The following is a 20,157-nucleotide window of genomic DNA, read 5'->3' as shown; positions in this document are numbered from 1 at the left end:
CAGGTGTGTGTTGTTTTCAGATTCCCAGCAGGTGTAAGTGGTTAGTCATGATTGCGCCCAGGTGGGTGTTGTTTCTAAATTCGCACACAGGTGGAAGTGGCTTGTCATGATTTCGCCCAGGTGTGTGTTGTTTATAGATTCAAACACAGGTGCAATTGTTTGATCTTGATTGGGCCCAGGTGTTTGTTGTTTGTAGATTTGCACACAGCTGCAAGTGGTTTCTCTTGATTTTGCCCAGGTGTGGTTGTTTTCAGATTCCCAACAGGTGCAAGTGGTTTGTCATGATTGAGCCCAGGTGTGTGTTGTTTGTAGATTTGCACACAGCTGCAAGTAGTTTCTCTTGATTGTGCCCAGGTGTGTGTTGTTTTCGATTCCCCACAGGTGCAAGTGGTTAGTCATGATTACGCCCAGGTGAGTGTTGTTTCTAAATTCGCACACAGGTGCAAGTGGTTGGTCTTGATTGCGCCTAGGATTTTGTTTTTTGTAGATTCACACACAGGTGCAATTGTTTCATCTTGATTGCGCCCAGGTGATGTTGTTTGACGATTTGCACACGGCTGCAAGTGGATTGTCTTGATTTCGCCCACGTGTGTGTTGTTTATAGATTCGAACACAGATAGAAGAAGTTGTCAGTCTTGATGGTGCCCAGGTGTGTGTTGTTTGCTGATTCCCACACAGGTGCAAGTGGTTTGTCTTGATTGCGCCTAGAATTTGTTTTTTGTAGATTCACACACAGGTGCAATTGGTTGATCTTGATTGCACCCAGGTGTGTGTTGTTTGTAGATTCGCACACAGGTGCAAGTGGTTTGTCTTGATTGAGCATAGGTTTTTTTTTTTTTTTGGAGATTTCCACACAGGTGCAAGTGGTTTTTCATGATTGTGCCCAGGTGTGTGTTGTTTATAGATTCGAACCTAGATGGAAGTTGTCAGTCTTGATGGTGCCCAGGTGTGTGTTATTTGCCGATTCCCACACACGTTGCACGTGGTTTGTCATGATTGCGCCCAGGTGTGTGTTGTTTATAGATTCTAACACAGGTTTAAGTGGTTTGTCTTGATTGCGCCTAGGATTTTGTTTTTTGTAGATTCACACACAGGTGCAACTGGTTGTTCTTGATTGCGCCCAGGTGTGCGTTGTTTGTAGATTTGGACACAGCTGCAAGTGGTTTCTCTTGATTTTGCCCGGGTGTGTGGTTTTCAGATTCCCAACAGGTGCAAGTGGTTAGTCATGATTGCGCCCAGGTGTGTGTTGTTTCTAAATTCGCACACAGGTGCAAGTGGCTTGTCATGGTTGCGCCCAGGTGTGTGTTGTTTATAGATTCGAACACAGGTGCAAGTGGGTGGTCTTGATTGCGCCTAGGATTTTGTTTTTTGTAGATTCACACACACGTGCAATTGTTTGATCTTGATTGCGCCCAGGTGTTTGTTGTTGTAGATTTGCACACAGCTGCAAATGGTTTGTCTTGATTGCGCCCAGGTGTGTGTTGTTTATAGCTTCTAACACAAATAGAAGTTGTCAGTCTTGATGGTGCCCAGGTGTGTGTTGTTTGCTGATTCCCACACAGGTGCAAGTGGTTTGTCTTGATTGCGCCTAGGATATTGTTTTTTGTAGATTCACACACAGGTGCAAGTGGTTTGTCTAGATTGCGCCTAGGATTTTGTTTTTGTAGATTCACACACAGGTGCAACGGGTTGATCTTGATTGCGCCCAGGTGTGTGTTGCTTGTAGATTTGGACACAGCTCCAAGTGGTTTCTCTTGATTTTGCCCGGGTGTGTGGTTTTCAGATTCCCAACAGGTGCAAGTGGTTTGTCATGATTGAGCCCAGGTGTGTGTTGTTTGTAGATTTGTACACAGCTGCAAGTGATTTCTCTTGATTGTGCCGAGGTGTGTGTTGTTTTCAGATTCTCAGCAGGTGTAAGTGGTTAGTCATGATTGCGCCCAGGTGGGTGTTGTTTCTAAATTCGCACACAGGTGGAAGTGGCTTGTCATGATTTCGCCCAGGTGTGTGTTGTTTATAGATTCAAACACAGGTGCAATTGGTTGATCTTGATTGCGCCCAGGTGTTTGTTGTTTGTAGATTTGCACACAGCTGCAAGTGGTTTCTCTTGATTTTGCCCAGGTGTGTGTTGTTTTCAGATTCCCAACAGGTGCAAGTGGTTTGTCATGATTGAGCCCAGGTGTGTGTTGTTTGTAGATTTGCACACAGCTGCAAGTAGTTTCTCTTGATTGTGCCCAGGTGTGTGTTGTTTTCGATTCCCAACAGGTGCAAGTGGTTAGTCATGATTACTCCCAGGTGTGTATTGTTTCTAAATTCGCACACAGGTGCAAGTGGTTGGTCTTGATTGCGCCTAGGATTTTGTTTTTTGTAGATTCACACACAGGTGCAATTGTTTGATCTTGATTGCACCCAGGTGTTTGTTGTTTGAAGATTTGCACACAGCTGCAAGTGGATTGTCTTGATTGCGCCCACGTGTGTGTTGTTTATAGATTCGAACACAGATAGAAGAAGTTGTCAGTCTTGATGGTGCCCAGGTGTGTGTTGATTGCTGATTCCCACACAGGTGCAATTGGTTGATCTTGAATGCGCCCAGGTGTGTGATGTTCGTAGATTCGCACACAGGTGCAAGTGGTTTGTCTTGATTGAGCATAGGTTTTTTTTTTTTTTTTTTTTGGAGATTTCCACACAGGTGCAAGTGGTTTTTCATGATTGTGCCCAGGTGTGTGTTGTTTATAGATTCGAACCTAGATGGAAGTTGTCAGTCTTGATGGTGCCCAGGTGTGTGTTATTTGCCGATTCCCACACACGTTGCACGTGGTTTGTCATGATTGCGCCCAGGTGTGTGTTGTTTATAGATTCGAACACAGGTGCAAGTGGTTTGTGTTGATTGCGCCTAGGATTTTGTTTTTTGTAGATTCACACACAGGTGCAACTGGTTGTTCTTGATTGCGCCCAGGTGTGTGTTGTTTGTAGATTTGGACACAGCTGCAAGTGGTTTCTCTTGATTTTGCCCGGGTGTGTGGTTTTCAGATTCCCAACAGGTGCAAGTGGTTAGTCATGATTGCGCCCAGGTGTGTATTGTTTCTAAATTCGCACACAGGTGCAAGTGGCTTGTCATGATTGCACCCACGTGTGTGTTGTTTATAGATTCGAACACAGGTGCAAGTGGGTGGTCTTGATTGCGCCTAGGATTTTGTTTTTTGTAGATTCACACACAGGTGCAATTGTTTGATCTTGATTGCGCCCAGGTGTTTGTTGTTGTAGATTTGCACACAGCTGCAAATGGTTTGTCTTGATTGCGCCCAGGTGTGTGTTGTTTATAGCTTCTAACACAAATAGAAGTTGTCAGTCTTGACAGTGCCCAGGTGTGTGTTGTTTGCTGATTCCCACACAGGTGCAAGTGGTTTGTCTTGATTGCGGCTAGGATTTTGTTTTTTGTAGATTCACACACAGGTGCAATTGTTTGATCTTGATTGCGCCCAGGTGTTTGTTGTTTGAAGATTTGCAAACAGCTGCAAGTGGATTGTCTTGATTGCGCCCAAGTGTGTGTTGTTTATAGATTCGAACACAGATAGAAGAAGTTGTCAGTCTTGATGGTGCCCAGGTGTGTGTTGTTTGTAGATTCGCACACAGGTGCAAGTGGTTTGTCTTGATTGAGCATAGGTTTTTTTTTTTTTTTTTTGGAGAATTCCACACAGGTGCAAGTGGTTTTTCATGATTGTGCCCAGGTGTGTGTTGTTTATAGATTCGAACCTAGATGGAAGTTGTCAGTCTTGATGGTGCCCAGGGTTGTGTTATTTGCCGATTCCCACACACGTTGCACGTGGTTTGTCATGATTGCGCCCAGGTGTGTGTTGTTTATAGATTCGAACACAGGCGCAAGTGGTTTGTCTTGATTGTGCCTATGATTTTGTTATTTGTAGATTCACACACAGGTGCACCTGGTTGTTCTTGATTGCGCCCAGGTGTGTGTTGTTTGTAGATTTGGACACAGCTGCAAGTGGTTTCTCTTGATTTTGCCCAGGTGTGTGGTTTTCAGATTCCCAACAGGTGCAAGTGGTTTGTCATGATTGAACCCAGGTGTGTGTTGTTTGTAGATTTTCACACATCTGCAAGTGATTTCTCTTGATTGTGCCCAGGTGTGTGTTGTTTTCAGATTCCCAACAGGTGTAAGTGGTTAGTCATGATTGCGCCCAGGTGTGTGTTGTTTCTAAATTCGCACACAGGTGCAAGTGGCTTGTCATGATTTCGCACAGGTGTGTGTTGTTTATTGATTCAAACACAGGTGCAAGTGGTTGGTCTTGATTGCGCCTAGGATTTTGTTTTTTGTAGATTCACACACAGGTGCTATTGTTTGATCTTGATTGCGCCCAGGTGTTTGTTGTTTGTAGATTTGCACACAGCTGCAAGTGGTTTGTCTTATTGCATGTAGGTTTTTGTGTTTTGTAGATTTGCACAAAGGTGCACGTGGTTTGTCATGATTGCACCCAGGTGTGAGTTGTTTATAGATTTGAACAAAGGTGCAAGTGGTTTGTCTAATTGCGCCTAGGTTTTTTTTTTTTTTTTTTTGGAGATTTGCACACAGCTGCAAGTGGATTGTCTTGATTGCGCCCAGGTGTGTGTTGTTTATAGATTCGATCACAGATAGAAGAAGTTGTCAGTCTAGATGGTGCCCCGATGTGTGTTGTTTGCTGATTCCCACACAGGTGCCTGTGGTTTGTCTTGATTGTGCCTAGGATTTTGTTTTTTGTAGATTCACACACAGGTGCAAGTGGTTTGTCTAGATTGCGCCTAGGATTTCGTTTTTGTAGATTCACACACAGGTGCAACGGGTTGAAATTGATTACGCCCAGGTGTGTGTTGTTTGTAGATTTGGACACAGCTGCAAGTGGTTTCTCTTGATTTTGCCCAGGTGTGTGTTGTTTTCAGATTCCCAACAGGTGGGAATCTGTGTGCAAGTGGTTTGTCATGATGGAGCCCAGGTTTGTATTGTTTGTAGATTTGCACACAGCTGCAAGTGATTTCTCTTGATTGTGCCCAGGTGTGTGTTGTTTTCAGATTCCCAGCAGGTATAAGTGGTTAGTCATGATTGCGCCCAGGTGGGTGTTGTTTCTAAATTCGCACACAGGTGGAAGTGGCTTGTCATGATTTCGCCCAGGTGTGTGTTGTTTATAGATTCAAACACAGGTGCAAGTGGATGGGCTTGATTGCGCCTAGGATTTTGTTTTTTGTAGATTCACACACAGGTGCAATTGTTTGATCTTGATTGCGCCCAGGTGTTTGTTGTTGTAGATTTGCACACATCTTCAAATGGTTTGTCTTGATTGCGCCCAGGTGTGTGTTGTTTATAGATTCTAACACAAATAGAAGTTGTCAGTCTTGATAGTGCCCAGGTGTGTGTTGTTTGCTGATTCCAACACAGGTGCAAGTGGTTTGTCTTGATTGCGGCTAGGATTTTGTTTTTTGTAGATTCACACACAGGTGCAATTGGTTGATCTTGATTGCGCACAGGTGTGTGTTGTTTGTAGATTCGCACACAGGTGCAAGTGGTTTGTCTTGATTGAGCCTAGGTTTTTGTATTTTGTAGATTCCCACACAGCTGCAAGTGGTTAGTCATGATTGCGCCCAGGTGGGTGTTGTTTCTAAATTCGCACACAGGTGCAAGTGGCTTGTCATGATTTCGCCCAGGTGTGTGTTGTTTATAGATTCAAACACAGGTGCAGTTGGTTGATCTAGATTGGGCCCAGGTGTTTGTTGTTTGTAGATTTGCACACAGCTGCAAGTGGTTTCTCTTGATTTTGCCCAGGTGTGGTTGTTTTCAGATTCCCAACAGGTGCAAGTGGTTTGTCATGATTGAGCCCAGGTGTGTGTTGTTTGTAGATTTGCACACAGCTGCAAGTAGTTTCTCTTGATTGTGCCCAGGTGTGTGTTGTTTTCGATTCCCCACAGGTGCAAGTGGTTAGTCATGATTACGCCCAGGTGAGTGTTGTTTCTAAATTCGCACACAGGTGCAAGTGGTTGGTCTTGATTGCGCCTAGGATTTTGTTTTTTGTAGATTCACACACAGGTGCAATTGTTTCATCTTGATTGCGCCCAGGTGTTTGTTGTTTGAAGATTTGCACACGGCTGCAAGTGGATTGTCTTGATTGCGCCGACGTGTGTGTTGTTTATAGATTCGAACACAGAAGAAGTCAGTCTTGATGGTGCCCAGGTGTGTGTTGATTGCTGATTCCCACACAGGTGCAATTGGTTGATCTTGAATGCGCCCAGGTGTGTGATGTTCGTAGATTCGCACACAGGTGCAAGTGGTTTGTCTTGATTGAGCATAGGTTTTTTTTTTTTTTTTTTGGAGATTTCCACACAGGTGCAAGTGGTTTTTCATGATTGTGCCCAGGTGTGTGTTGTTTATAGATTCGAACTTAGATGGAAGTTGTCAGTCTTGGTGGTGCCCAGGTGTGTGTTATTTGCCGATTCCCACACACGTTGCACGTGGTTTGTCATGATTGCGCCCAGGTGTGTGTTGTTTATAGATTCGAACACAGGTGCAAGTGGTTTGTCTTGATTGCGCCTAGGATTTTGTTTTTTGTAGATTCACACACAGGTGCAACTGGTTGTTCTTGATTGCGCCCAGGTGTGTGTTGTTTGTAGATTTGGACACAGCTGCAAGTGGTTTCTCTTGATTTTGCCCGGGTGTGTGGTGTTCAGATTCCCAACAGGTGCCAGTGGTTAGTCATGATTGCGCCCAGGTGTGTGTTGTTTCTAAATTCGCAAACAGGTGCAAGTGGCTTGTCATGATTGCGCCCACGTGTGTGTTGTTTATAGATTCGAACACAGGTGCAAGTGCGTGGTCTTGATTGCGCCTAGGATTTTGTTTTTTGTAGATTCACACACACGTGCAATTGTTTGATCTTGATTGCGCCCAGGTGTTTGTTGTTGTAGATTTGCACACAGCTGCAAATGGTTTGTCTTGATTGCGCCCAGGTGTGTGTTGTTTATAGATTCTAACACCAATAGAAGTTGTCAGTCTTGATAGTGCCCAGGTGTGTGTTGTTTGCTGATTCCAACACAGGTGCAAGTGGTTTGTCTTGATTGCGGCTAGGATTTTGTTTTTTGTAGATTCACACACAGGTGCAATTGGTTGATCTTGATTGCTCCCAGGTGTGTGTTGTTTGTAGATTCGCACACAGGTGCAAGTGGTTTGTCTTGATTGAGCCTAGGTTTTTGTATTTTGTAGATTCCCACACAGCTGCAAGTGGTTTGTCTTGATTGAGCATAGGTTTTTTTTTTTTTTTTTGGAGATTTCCACACAGGTGGAAGTGGTTTTTCATGATTGTGCCCAGGTGTTTGTTGTTTATAGATTCGAACACAGATGGAAGTTGTCAGTCTTGATGGTGCCCAGGTGTGTGCTGTTTGCTGATTCCCACACACGTTGCACCTGGTTTGTCATGATTGCGCCCAGGTGTGTGTTGTTTATAGATTCGAACACAGGTGCAAGTGGTTTGTCTTGATTGCGCCTACGATTTTGTTTTTTGTAGATTCACACACAGGTGCAACTGGTTGTTCTTGATTGCGCCCAGGTGTGTTTTGTTTGTAGATTTGGACACAGCTCCAAGTGATTTCTCTTGATTTTGCCCGGGTTTGTGGTTTTCAGATTCCCAACAGGTGCAAGTGGTTTGTCATGATTGAGCCCAGGTGTGTGTTGTTTGTAGATTTGCACACAGCTGCAAGTGATTTCTCTTGATTGTGCCCAGGTGTGTGTTGTTTTCAGATTCCCAGCAGGTGTAAGTGGTTAGTCATGATTGCGCCCAGGTGGGTGTTGTTTCTAAATTCGCACACAGGTCGAAGTGGCTTGTCATGATTTCGCCCAGGTGTGTGTTGTTTATAGATTCAAACACAGGTGCAATTGGTTGATCTTGATTGGGCCCAGGTGTTTGTTGTTTGTAGATTTGCACACAGCTGCAAGTGGTTTCTCTTGATTTTGCCCAGGTGTGGTTGTTTTCAGATTCCCAACAGGTGCAAGTGGTTTGTCATGATTGAGCCCAGGTGTGTGTTGTTTGTAGATTTGCACACAGCTGCAAGTAGTTTCTCTTGATTGTGCCCAGGTGTGTGTTGTTTTCGATTCCCAACAGGTGCAAGTGGTTAGTCATGATTACGCCCAGGTGAGTGTTGTTTCTAAATTCGCACACTGGTGCAAGTGGTTGGTCTTGATTGCGCCTAAAATTTGTTTTTTGTAGATTCACACACAGGTGCAATTGTTTCATCTTGATTGTGCCCAGGTGTTTGTTGTTTGAAGATTTGCACACGGCTGCAAGTGGATTGTCTTGATTGCGCCCACGTGTGTGTTGTTTATAGATTCGAACACAGATAGAAGAAGTTGTCAGTCTTGATGGTGCCCAGGTGTGTGTTGTTTGCTGATTCCCACACAGGTGCAAGTGGTTTGTCTTGATTGCGCCTAGGATTTTGTTTTTTGTAGATTCACACACAGGTGCAATTGGTTGATCTTGATTGCACCCAGGTGTGTGTTGTTTGTAGATTCGCACACAGGTGCAAGTGGTTTGTCTTGATTGAGCATAGGTTTTTTTTTTTTTTTTGGAGATTTCCACACAGGTGCAAGTGGTTTTTCATGATTGTGCCCAGGTGTGTGTTGTTTATAGATTCGAACCTAGATGGAAGTTGTCAGTCTTGATGGTGCCCAGGTGTGTGTTATTTGCAGATTCCCACACACGTTGCACGTGGTTTGTCATGATTGCGCCCAGGTGTGTGTTGTTTATAGATTCGAACACAGGTGCAAGTGGTTTGTCTTGATTGCGCCTAGGATTTTGTTTTTTGTAGATTCACACACAGGTGCAACTGGTTGTTCTTGATTGCCCCCAGGTGTGCGTTGTTTGTAGATTTGGACACAGCTGCAAGTGGTTTCTCTTGATTTTGCCCGGGTGTGTGGTTTTCAGATTCCCAACAGGTGCAAGTGGTTAGTCATGATTGCGCCCAGGTGTGTGTTGTTTCTACATTCGCACACAGGTGCAAGTGGCTTGTCATGATTGCGCCCACGTGTGTGTTGTTTATAGATTCGAACACAGGTGCAAGTGGGTGGTCTTGATTGCGCCTAGGATTTTGTTTTTTGTAGATTCACACACACGTGCAATTGTTTGATCTTGATTGCGCCCAGGTGTTTGTTGTTGTAGATTTGCACACAGCTGCAAATGGTTTGTCTTGATTGCGCCCAGGTGTGTGTTGTTTATAGCTTCTAACACAAATAGAAGTTGTCAGTCTTGATAGTGCCCAGGTGTGTGTTGTTTGCTGATTCCCACACAGGTGCAAGTGGTTTGTCTTGATTGCGGCTAGGATTTTGTTTTTTGTAGATTCACACACAGGTGCAATTGTTTGATCTTGATTGCGCCCAGGTGTTTGTTGTTTGAAGATTTGCACACATCTGCAAATGGTTTGTCTTGATTGCGCCCAGGTGTGTGTTGTTTATAGATTCTAACACAAATAGAAGTTGTCAGTCTTGATAGTGCCCAGGTGTGTGTTGTTCGCTGATTCCAACACAGGTGCAAGTGGTTTGTCTTGATTGCGGCTAGGATTTTGTTTTTTGTAGATTCACACAAAGGTGCAATTGGTTGATCTTGATTGCTCCCAGGTGTGTGTTGTTTGTAGATTCGCACACAGGTGCATGGTTTGTCTTGATTGAGCCTAGGTTTTTGTATTTTGTAGATTCCCACACAGCTGCAAGTGGTTTGTCTTGATTGAGCATAGGTTTTTTTTTTTTTTTGGAGATTTCCACACGGTGGAAGTGGTTTTTCATGATTGTGCCCAGGTGTTTGTTGTTTATAGATTCGAACACAGATGGAAGTTGTCAGTCTTGATGGTGCCCAGGTGTGTGCTGTTTGCTGATTCCCACACACGTTGCACCTGGTTTGTCATGATTGCGCCCAGGTGTGTGTTGTTTATAGATTCAAACACAGGTGCAAGTGGTTTGTCTTGATTGCGCCTAGGATTTTGTTTTTTGTAGATTCACACACAGGTGCAACTGGTTGTTCTTGATTGCGCCCATGTGTGTGTTGTTTGTAGATTTGGACACAGCTGCAAGTGGTTTCTCTTGATTTTGCCCAGGTTTGTGGTTTTCAGATTCCCAACAGGTGCAAGTGGTTTGTCATGATTGAGCCCAGGTGTGTGTTTTTTGTAGATTTGCTCACAGCTGCTAGTGATTTCTCTTGATTGTGCCCAGGTGTGTGTTGTTTTCAGATTCCCAGCAGGTGTAACTGGTTAGTCATGATTGCGCCCAGGTGGGTGTTGTTTCTAAATTCGCACACAGGTGCAAGTGGCTTGTCATGATTTCGCCCAGGTGTGTGTTGTTTATAGATTCAAAAACAGGTGCAATTGGTTGATCTTGATTGGGCCCAGGTGTTTGTTGTTTGTAGATTTGCACACAGCTGCAAGTGGTTTCTCTTGATTTTGCCCAGGTGTGGTTGTTTTCAGATTCCCAACAGGTGCAAGTGGTTTGTCATGATTGAGCCCAGGTGTGTGTTGTTTGTAGATTTGCACACAGCTGCAAGTAGTTTCTCTTGATTGTGCCCAGGTGTGTGTTGTTTTCGATTCCCAACAGGTGCAAGTGGTTAGTCATGATTACGCCCAGGTGAGTGTTGTTTCTAAATTCGCACACAGGTGCAAGTGGTTGGTCTTGATTGCGCCTAGGATTTTGTTTTTTGTAGATTCACACACAGGTGCAATTGTTTCATCTTGATTGTGCCCAGGTGTTTGTTGTTTGAAGATTTGCACACGGCTGCAAGTGGATTGTCTTGATTGCGCCCACGTGTGTGTTGTTTATAGATTCGAAAACAGATAGAAGAAGTTGTCAGTCTTGATGGTGCCCAGGTGTGTGTTGTTTGCTGATTCCCACACAGGTGCAAGTGGTTTGTCTTGATTGCGCCTAGGATTTTGTTTTTTGTAGATTCACACACAGGTGCAATTGGTTGATCTTGATTGCACCCAGGTGTGTGTTGTTTGTAGATTCGCACACAGGTGCAAGTGGTTTGTCTTGATTGAGCATAGGTTTTTTTTTTTTTTTGGAGATATCCACACAGGTGCAAGTTGTTTTTCATGATTGTGCCCAGGTGTGTGTTGTTTATAGATTAGAACCTAGATGGAAGTTGTCAGTCTTGATGGTGCCCAGGTTTGTGTTATTTGCCGATTCCCACACACGTTGCACGTGGCTTGTCATGATTGCGCCCAGGTGTGTGTTGTTTATAGATTCGAACACAGGTGCAAGTGGTTTGTCTTGATTGCGCCTAGGATTTTGTTTTTTGTAGATTCACACACAGGTGCAACTGGTTGTTCTTGATTGCGCCCAGGTGTGTGTTGTTTGTAGATTTGGACACAGCTGCAAATGGTTTGTCTTGATTGCGCCCAGGTGTGTGTTGTTTATAGCTTCTAACACAAATAGAAGTTGTCAGTCTTGATAGTGCCCAGGTGTGTGTTGTTTGCTGATTCCCACACAGGTGCAAGTGGTTTGTCTTGATTGCGCCTAGGATATTGTTTTTTGTAGATTCACACACAGGTGCAAGTGGTTTGTCTAGATTGCGCCTAGGATTTTGTTTTTGTAGATTCACACACAGGTGCAACGGGTTGATCTTGATTGCGCCCAGGTGTGTGTTGCTTGTAGATTTTGACAAAGCTCCAAGTGTTTTCTCTTGATTTTGCCCGGGTGTGTGGTTTTCAGATTCCCAACAGGTGCAAGTGGTTTGTCATGATTGAGCCCAGGTGTGTGTTGTTTGTAGATTTGCACACAGCTGCAAGTGATTTCTCTTGATTGTGCCCAGGTGTGTGTTGTTTTCAGATTCTCAGCAGGTGTAAGTGGTTAGTCATGATTGCGCCCAGGTGGGTGTTGTTTCTAAATTCGCACACAGGTGGAAGTGGCTTGTCATGATTTCGCCCAGGTGTGTGTTGTTTATAGATTCAAACACAGGTGCAATTGGTTGATCTTGATTGCGCCTAGGATTTTGTTTTTTGTAGATTCACACACACGTGCAATTGTTTGATCTTGATTGCGCCCAGGTGTTTGTTGTTGTAGATTTGCACACAGCTGCAAATGGTTTGTCTTGATTGCGCCCAGGTGTGTGTTGTTTATAGATTCTAACACCAATAGAAGTTGTCAGTCTTGATAGTGCCCAGGTGTGTGTTGTTTGCTGATTCCCACACAGGTGCAAGTGGTTTGTCTTGATTGCGCCTAGGATTTTGTTTTTTGTAGATTCACACACAGGTGCAATTGGTTGATCTTGATTGCGCCCAGGTGTGTGTTGTTTGTAGATTCGCACACAGGTGCAAGTGGTTTGTCTTGATTGAGCCTAGGTTTTTGTATTTTGTAGATTCCCACACAGCTGCAAGTGGTTTGTTTTGATTGAGCATACGTTTGTTTTTTTTTGGAGATTTCCACACAGGTGCAAGTGGTTTTTCATGATTGTGCCCAGGTGTTTGTTGTTTATAGATTCGAACACAGATGGAAGTTCAGTCTTGATGGTGCCCAGGTGTGTGTTATTTGCCGATTCCCACACACGTTGCACGTGGTTTGTCCTGATTGCGCCCAGGTGTGTGTTGTTTATAGATTCAAACACAGGTGCAATTGGTTGATCTTGATTGCGCCCAGGTGTTTGTTGTTTGTAGATTTGCACACAGCTGCAAGTGGTTTCTCTTGATTTTGCCCAGGTGTGTGTTGTTTTCAGATTCCCAACAGGTGCAAGTGGTTTGTCATGATTGAGCCCAGGTGTGTGTTGTTTGTAGATTTGCACACAGCTGCAAGTAGTTTCTCTTGATTGTGCCCAGGTGTGTGTTGTTTTCGATTCCCAACAGGTGCAAGTGGTTAGTCATGATTACGCCCAGGTGTGTGTTGTTTCTAAATTCGCACACAGGTGCAAGTGGTTGGTGTTGATTGCGCCTAGGATTTTGTTTTTTGTAGATTCACACACAGGTGCAATTGTTTCATCTTGATTGCGCCCAGGTGTTTGTTGTTTGAAGATTTGCACACAGCTGCAAGTGAATTGTGTTGAATGCGCCCACGTGTGTGTTGTTTATAGATTCGAACACAGATAGAAGAAGTTGTCAGTCTTGATGGTGCCCAGGTGTGTGTTGTTTGCTGATTCCCACACAGGTGCAATTGGTTGATCTTGATTGAGCCCAGGTGTGTGTTGTTTGTAGATTCGCACACAGGTACAAGTGGTTTGTCTTGATTGAGCATAGGTTTTTTTTTTTTTTTTTGGAGAATTCCACACAGGTGCAAGTGGTTTTTCATGATTGTGCCCAGGTGTGTGTTGTTTATAGATTCGAACCTAGATGGAAGTTGTCAGTCTTGATGGTGCCCAGGTGTGTGTTATTTGCCGATTCCCACACACGTTGCACGTGGTTTGTCATGATTGCGCCCAGGTGTGTGTTTTTTATAGATTCTAACACAGGTGCAAGTGGTTTGTCTTGATTGCGCCTAGGATTTTGTTTTTTGTAGATTCACACACAGGTGCAACTGGTTGTTCTTGATTGCGCCCAGGTGTGTGTTGTTTGTAGATTTGGACACAGCTGCAAGTGGTTTCTCTTGATTTTTCCCAGGTGTGTGTTGTTTTCAGATTCCCAACAGGTGCAAGTGGTTAGTCATGATTGCGCCCAGGTGTGTGTTGTTTCTAAATTCGCACACAGGTGCAAGTGGCTTGTTATGATTGCGCCCACGTGTGTGTTGTTTATAGATTCGAACACAGGTGCAAGTGCGTGGTCTTGATTGCGCCTAGGATTTTGTTTTTTGTAGATTCACACACACGTGCAATTGTTTGATCTTGATTGCGCCCAGGTGTTTGTTGTTGTAGATTTGCACACAGCTGCAAATGGTTTGTCTTGATTGCGCCCAGGTGTGTGTTGTTTATAGATTCTAACACAAATAGAAGTTGTCAGTCTTGATAGTGCCCAGGTGTGTGTTGTTTGCTGATTCCAACACAGTTGCAAGTGGTTTGTCTTGATTACGCCTAGGATTTTGTTTTTTGTAGATTCACACACAGGTGCAATTGGTTGATCTTGATTGCGCCCAGGTGTGTGTTGTTTGTAGATTCGCACACAGGTGCAAGTGGTTTGTCTTGATTGAGCCTAGGTTTTTGTATTTTGTAGATTCCCACACAGCTGCAAGTGGTTTGTCTTGATTGAGAATAGGTTTGTTTTTTTTTTTTTTTGGAGATTTCCACACAGGTGGAAGTGGTTTTTCATGATTGTGCCCAGGTTTTTGTTGTTTATAGATTCGAACACAGATGGAAGTTGTCAGTCTTGATGGTGCCCAGGTGTGTGCTGTTTGCTGATTCCCACACACGTTGCACGTGGTTTGTCATGATTGCGCCCAGGTGTGTTTTGTTTATAGATTCGAACACAGGTGCAAGTGGTTTGTCTTGATTGCGCCTAGGATTTTGTTTTTTGTAGATTCACACACAGGTGCAACTGGTTGATCTTGATTGCGCCCAGGTGTGTGTTGCTTGTAGATTTGGACACAGCTCCAAGTGGTTTCTCTTGATTGCGCCCGGGTGTGTGGTTTTCAGATTCCCAACAGGTGCAAGTGGTTTGTCATGATTGAGCCCAGGTGTGTGTTGTTTGTAGATTTGCACACAGCTGCAAGTGATTTCTCTTGATTGTGCCCAGGTGTGTGTTGTTTTCAGATTCCCAGCAGGTGTAAGTGGTTAGTCATGATTGCGCCCAGGTGGGTGTTGTTTCTAAATTCGCACACAGGTGGAAGTGGCTTGTCATGATTTCGCCCAGGTGTGTGTTGTTTATAGATTCAAACACAGGTGCAATTGGTTGATCTTGATTGCGCCCAGGTGTTTGTTGTTTGTAGATTTGCACACAGCTGCAAGTGATATCTCTTGATTTTGCCCAGGTGTGTGTTGTTTTCAGATTCCCAACAGGTGCAAGTGGTTTGTAATGATTGAGCCCAGGTGTGTGTTGTTTGTAGATTTGCACACAGCTGCAAGTAGTTTCTCTTGATTGTGCCCAGGTGTGTGTTGTTTTCAGATTCCCAACAGGTGCAAGTGGTTAGTCATGATTGTGCCCAGGTGTGTGTTGTTTCTAAATTCGCACACAGGTGCAAGTGGTTGGTCTTGATTGCGCCTAGGATTTTGTTTATTGTAGATTCACACACAGGTGCTATTGGTTGATCTTGATTGCGCCCTGGTGTTTGTTGTTTGTAGATTTGCACACAGCTGCAAGTGGTTTGTCTTATTGCATGTAGGTTTTTGTGTTTTGTAGATTTGCACAAAGGTGCACGTGGTTTGTCATGATTGCACCCAGGTGTGAGTTGTTTATAGATTTGAACAAAGGTGCAAGTGGTTTGTCTGATTGCGCTTAGGTTTTTTTTCTGTTTTTTTTTTTTGGAGATTTGCACACAGGTGAAAGTGGTTTGTCTTGATTGCGCCTACGTTTTTTTTATTTGAAGATTCGCACACAGGTGCAATTGGTTTTTCTTGATATGCCCAGGTGTGTGTGTTTGCAGATACCCACACAGGTGCAAGTGATTTGTCATGATTGCGCCCAGCTGTCTGTTGTTTGTTGTTTGGAACACAGGTGCAAGTGGTTTGTCTTGATTGCTCCCTGGTGTGTGGTGGTTTTAGATTCACACACAGGTGCAATTGTTTGATCTTGATTGCGCCCAGGTGTTTGTTGTTTGTAGATTTGCACACAGCTGCAAGTGGATTGTCTTGATTGCGCCCAGGTGTGTGTTGTTTATAGATTCGAACACAGATAGAAGAAGTTGTCAGTCTAGATGGTGCCCAGGTGTGTGTTGTTTGCTGATTCCCACACAGGTGCAAGTGGTTTGTCTTGATTGCGCCTAGGATTTTGTTTTTTGTAGATTCACACACAGGTGCAAGTGGTTTGTCTAGATTGCGCCTAGGATTTCGTTTTTGTAGATTCACACACAGGTGCAACGGGTTGATCTTGATTACGCCCAGGTGTGTGTTGTTTGTAGATTTGGACACAGCTGCAAGTGGTTTCTCTTGATTTTGCCCAGGTGTGTGTTGTTTTCAGATTCCCAACAGGTGCAAGTGGTTTGTCATGATGCAGCCCAGGTTTGTGTTGTTTGTAGATTTGCACACAGCTGCAAGTAGTTTCTCTTGATTGCCCAGGTGTGTGTTGTTTTCAGATTCCCATTAGGTGCAAGTGGTTAGTCATGATTGCGCCCAGGTGTGTGTTGTTTCTAAATTCGCACACAGGTGCAAGTGGCTTGTCATGATTGCGCCCACGTGTGTGTTGTTTATAGATTCGAACACAGGTGCAAGTGGGTGGTCTTGATTGCGCCTTGGATTTTGTTTTTTGTAGATTCACACACACGTGCAATTGTTTGATCTTGATTGCGCCCAGGTGTTTGTTGTTGTAGATTTGCACACAGCTGCAAATGGTTTGTCTTGATTGCGCCCAGGTGTGTGTTGTTTATAGATTCTAACACCAATAGAAGTTGTCAGTCTTGATAGTGCCCAGGTGTGTGTTGTTTGCTGATTCCCACACAGGTGCATGTGGTTTGTCTTGATTGCGCCTAGGATTTTGTTTTTTGTAGATTCACACACAGGTGCAATTGGTTGATCTTGATTGCGCCCAGGTGTGTGTTGTTTGTAGATTCGCACACAGGTGCAAGTGGTTTGTCTTGATTGAGCCTAGGTTTTTGTATTTTGTAGATTCCCACACAGCTGCAAGTGGTTTGTCTTGATTGAGCATAGGTTTGTTTTTTTTTTGGAGATTTCCACAGAGGTGGAAGTGGTTTTTCATGATTGTGCCCAGGTTTTTGTTGTTTATAGATTCGAACGCAGATGGAAGTTGTCAGTCTTGATAGTGCCCAGGTGTGTGCTGTTTGCTGATTCCCACACACGTTGCACGTGGTTTGTCATGATTGCGCCCAGGTGTGTGTTGTTTATAGATTCGAACACAGGTGCAAGTGGTTTGTCTTGATTGCGCCTAGGATTTTGTTTTTTGTAGATTCACACACAGGTGCAACTGGTTGATCTTGATTGCGCCCAGGTGTGTGTTGTTTGTAGATTTGGACACAGCTCCAAGTGGTTACTCTTGATTTTGCCCGGGTGTGTGGTTTTCAGAATCCCAACAGGTGCAAGTGGTTTGTCATGATTGAGATCAGGTGTGTGTTGTTTGTAGATTTGCACACAGCTGCAAGTGATTTCTCTTGATTGTGCCCAGGTGTGTGTTGTTTTCAGATTCCCAGCAGGTGTAAGTGGTTAGTCATGATTGCGCCCAGGTGGGTGTTGTTTCTAAATTCGCACACAGGTGGAAGTGGCTTGTCATGATTTCGCCCAGGTGTGTGTTGTTTATAGATTCAAACACAGGTGCAATTGGTTGATCTTGATTGCGCCCAGGTGTTTGTTGTTTGTAGATTTGCACACAGCTGCAAGTGATTTCTCTTGATTTTGCCCAGGTGTGTGTTGTTTTCAGATTCCCAACAGGTGCAAGTGGTTTGTAATGATTGAGCCCAGGTGTGTGTTGTTTGTAGATTTGCACACAGCTGCAAGTAGTTTCTCTTGATTGTGCCCAGGTGTGTGTTGTTTTCAGATTCCCAACAGGTGCAAGTGGTTAGTCATGATTGTGCCCAGGTGTGTGTTGTTTCTAAATTCGCACACAGGTGCAAGTGGTTGGTCTTGATTGCGCCTAGGATTTTGTTTATTGTAGATTCACACACAGGTGCTATTGGTTGATCTTGATTGCGCCCTGGTGTTTGTTGTTTGAAGATTTGCACACAGCTGCAAGTGGATTGTGTTGATTGCGCCCACGTGTGTGTTGTTTATAGATTCGAACACAGATAGAAGAAGTTGTCAGTCTTGATGGTGCCTAGGTGTGTGTTGTTTGCTGATTCCCACACAGGTGCAAGTGGTTTGTCTTGATTGCGCCTAGGATTTTGTTTTTTGTAGATTCACACACAGGTGCAACTGGTTGTTCTTGATTGCGCCCAGGTGTGTGTTGTTTGTAGATTTGGACACAGCTGCAAGTGGTTACTCTTGATTTTGCCCGGGTTTGTGGTTTTCAGATTCCCAACAGTTGCAAGTTGTTTGTCATGATTGAGCCCAGGTGTGTGTTGTTTGTAGATTTGCACACAGCTGCAAGTGATTTCTCTTGATTGTGCCCAGGTGTGTGTTGTTTTCAGATTCCCATTAGGTGCAAGTGGTTAGTCATGATTGCGCCCAGGTGTGTGTTGTTTCTAAATTCGCACACAGGTGCAAGTGGCTTGTCATGATTGCGCCCACGTGTGTGTTGTTTATAGATTCGAACACAGGTGCAAGTGGGTGGTCTTGATTGCGCCTAGGATTTTGTTTTTTGTAGATTCACACACACGTGCAATTGTTTGATCTTGATTGCGCCCAGGTGTTTGTTGTTGTATATTTGCACACAGCTGCAAATGGTTTGTCTTGATTGCGCCCAGGTGTGTGTTGTTTATAGATTCTAACACCAATAGAAGTTGTCAGTCTTGATAGTGCCCAGGTGTGTGTTGTTTGCTGATTCCCACACAGGTGCAAGTGGTTTGTCTTGATTGCGCCTAGGATTTTGTTTTTTGTAGATTCACACACAGGTGCAATTGGTTGATCTTGATTGCGCCCAGGTGTGTGTTGTTTGTAGATTCGCACACAGGTGCAAGTGGTTTGTCTTGATTGAGCCTAGGTTTTTGTATTTTGTAGATTCCCACACAGCTGCAAGTGGTTTGTCTTGATTGAGCATAGGTTTGTTTTTTTTTTGGAGATTTCCACAGAGGTGGAAGTGGTTTTTCATGATTGTGCCCAGGTTTTTGTTGTTTATAGATTCGAACGCAGATGGAAGTTGTCAGTCTTGATGGTGCCCAGGTGTGTGCTGTTTGCTGATTCCCACTCACGTTGCACGTGGTTTGTCATGATTGCGCCCAGGTGTGTGTTGTTTATAGATTCGAACACAGGTGCAAGTGGTTTGTCTTGATTGCGCCTAGGATTTGTTTTTTGTAGATTCACACACAGGTGCAACTGGTTGATCTTGATTGCGCCCAGGTGTGTGTTGTTTGTAGATTTGGACACAGCTCCAAGTGGTTACTCTTGATTTTGCCCGGGTGTGTGGTTTTCAGAATCCCAACAGGTGCAAGTGGTTTGTCATGATTGAGATCAGGTGTGTGTTGTTTGTAGATTTGCACACAGCTGCAAGTGATTTCTCTTGATTGTGCCCAGGTGTGTGTTGTTTTCAGATTCCCAGCAGGTGTAAGTGGTTAGTCATGATTGCGCCCAGGTGGGTGTTGTTTCTAAATTCGCACACAGGTGGAAGTGGCTTGTCATGATTTCGCCCAGGTGTGTGTTGTTTATAGATTCAAACACAGGTGCAATTGGTTGATCTTGATTGCGCCCAGGTGTTTGTTGTTTGTAGATTTGCACACAGCTGCAAGTGATTTCTCTTGATTTTGCCAAGATGTGTGTTGTTTTCAGATTCCCAACAGGTGCAAGTGGTTTGTAATGATTGAGCCCAGGTGTGTGTTGTTTGTAGATTTGCACACAGCTGCAAGTAGTTTCTCTTGATTGTGCCCAGGTGTGTGTTGTTTTCAGATTCCCAACAGGTGCAAGTGGTTAGTCATGATTGTGCCCAGGTGTGTGTTGTTTCTAAATTCGCACACAGGTGCAAGTGGTTGGTCTTGATTGCGCCTAGGATTTTGTTTATTGTAGATTCACACACAGGTGCTATTGGTTGATCTTGATTGCGCCCTGGTGTTTGTTGTTTGAAGATTTGCACACAGCTGCAAGTGGATTGTGTTGATTGCGCCCACGTGTGTGTTGTTTATAGATTTGAACACAGATAGAAGAAGTGTCAGTCTTGATGGTGCCCAGGTGTGTGTTGTTTGCTGATTCCCACACAGTTGCAAGTGGTTTGTCTTGATTGCGCCTAGGATTTTGTTTTTTGTAGATTCACACACAGGTGCAACTGGTTGTTCTTGATTGCGCCCAGGTGTGTGTTGTTTGTAGATTTGGACACAGCTGCAAGTGGTTACTCTTGATTTTGCCCGGGTTTGTGGTTATCAGATTCCCAACAGTTGCAAGTTGTTTGTCATGATTGAGCCCAGGTGTGTGTTGTTTGTAGATTTGCACACAGCTGCAAGTGATTTCTCTTGATTGTGCCCAGGTGTGTGTTGTTTTCAGATTCCCAACA

Source organism: Erinaceus europaeus, chromosome 8, assembly GCF_950295315.1.
Source record: "Erinaceus europaeus chromosome 8, mEriEur2.1, whole genome shotgun sequence".
Taxonomy (NCBI): Eukaryota; Metazoa; Chordata; class Mammalia; order Eulipotyphla; family Erinaceidae; genus Erinaceus; species Erinaceus europaeus.
Note: the sequence above shows the minus strand (reverse complement) of the source record.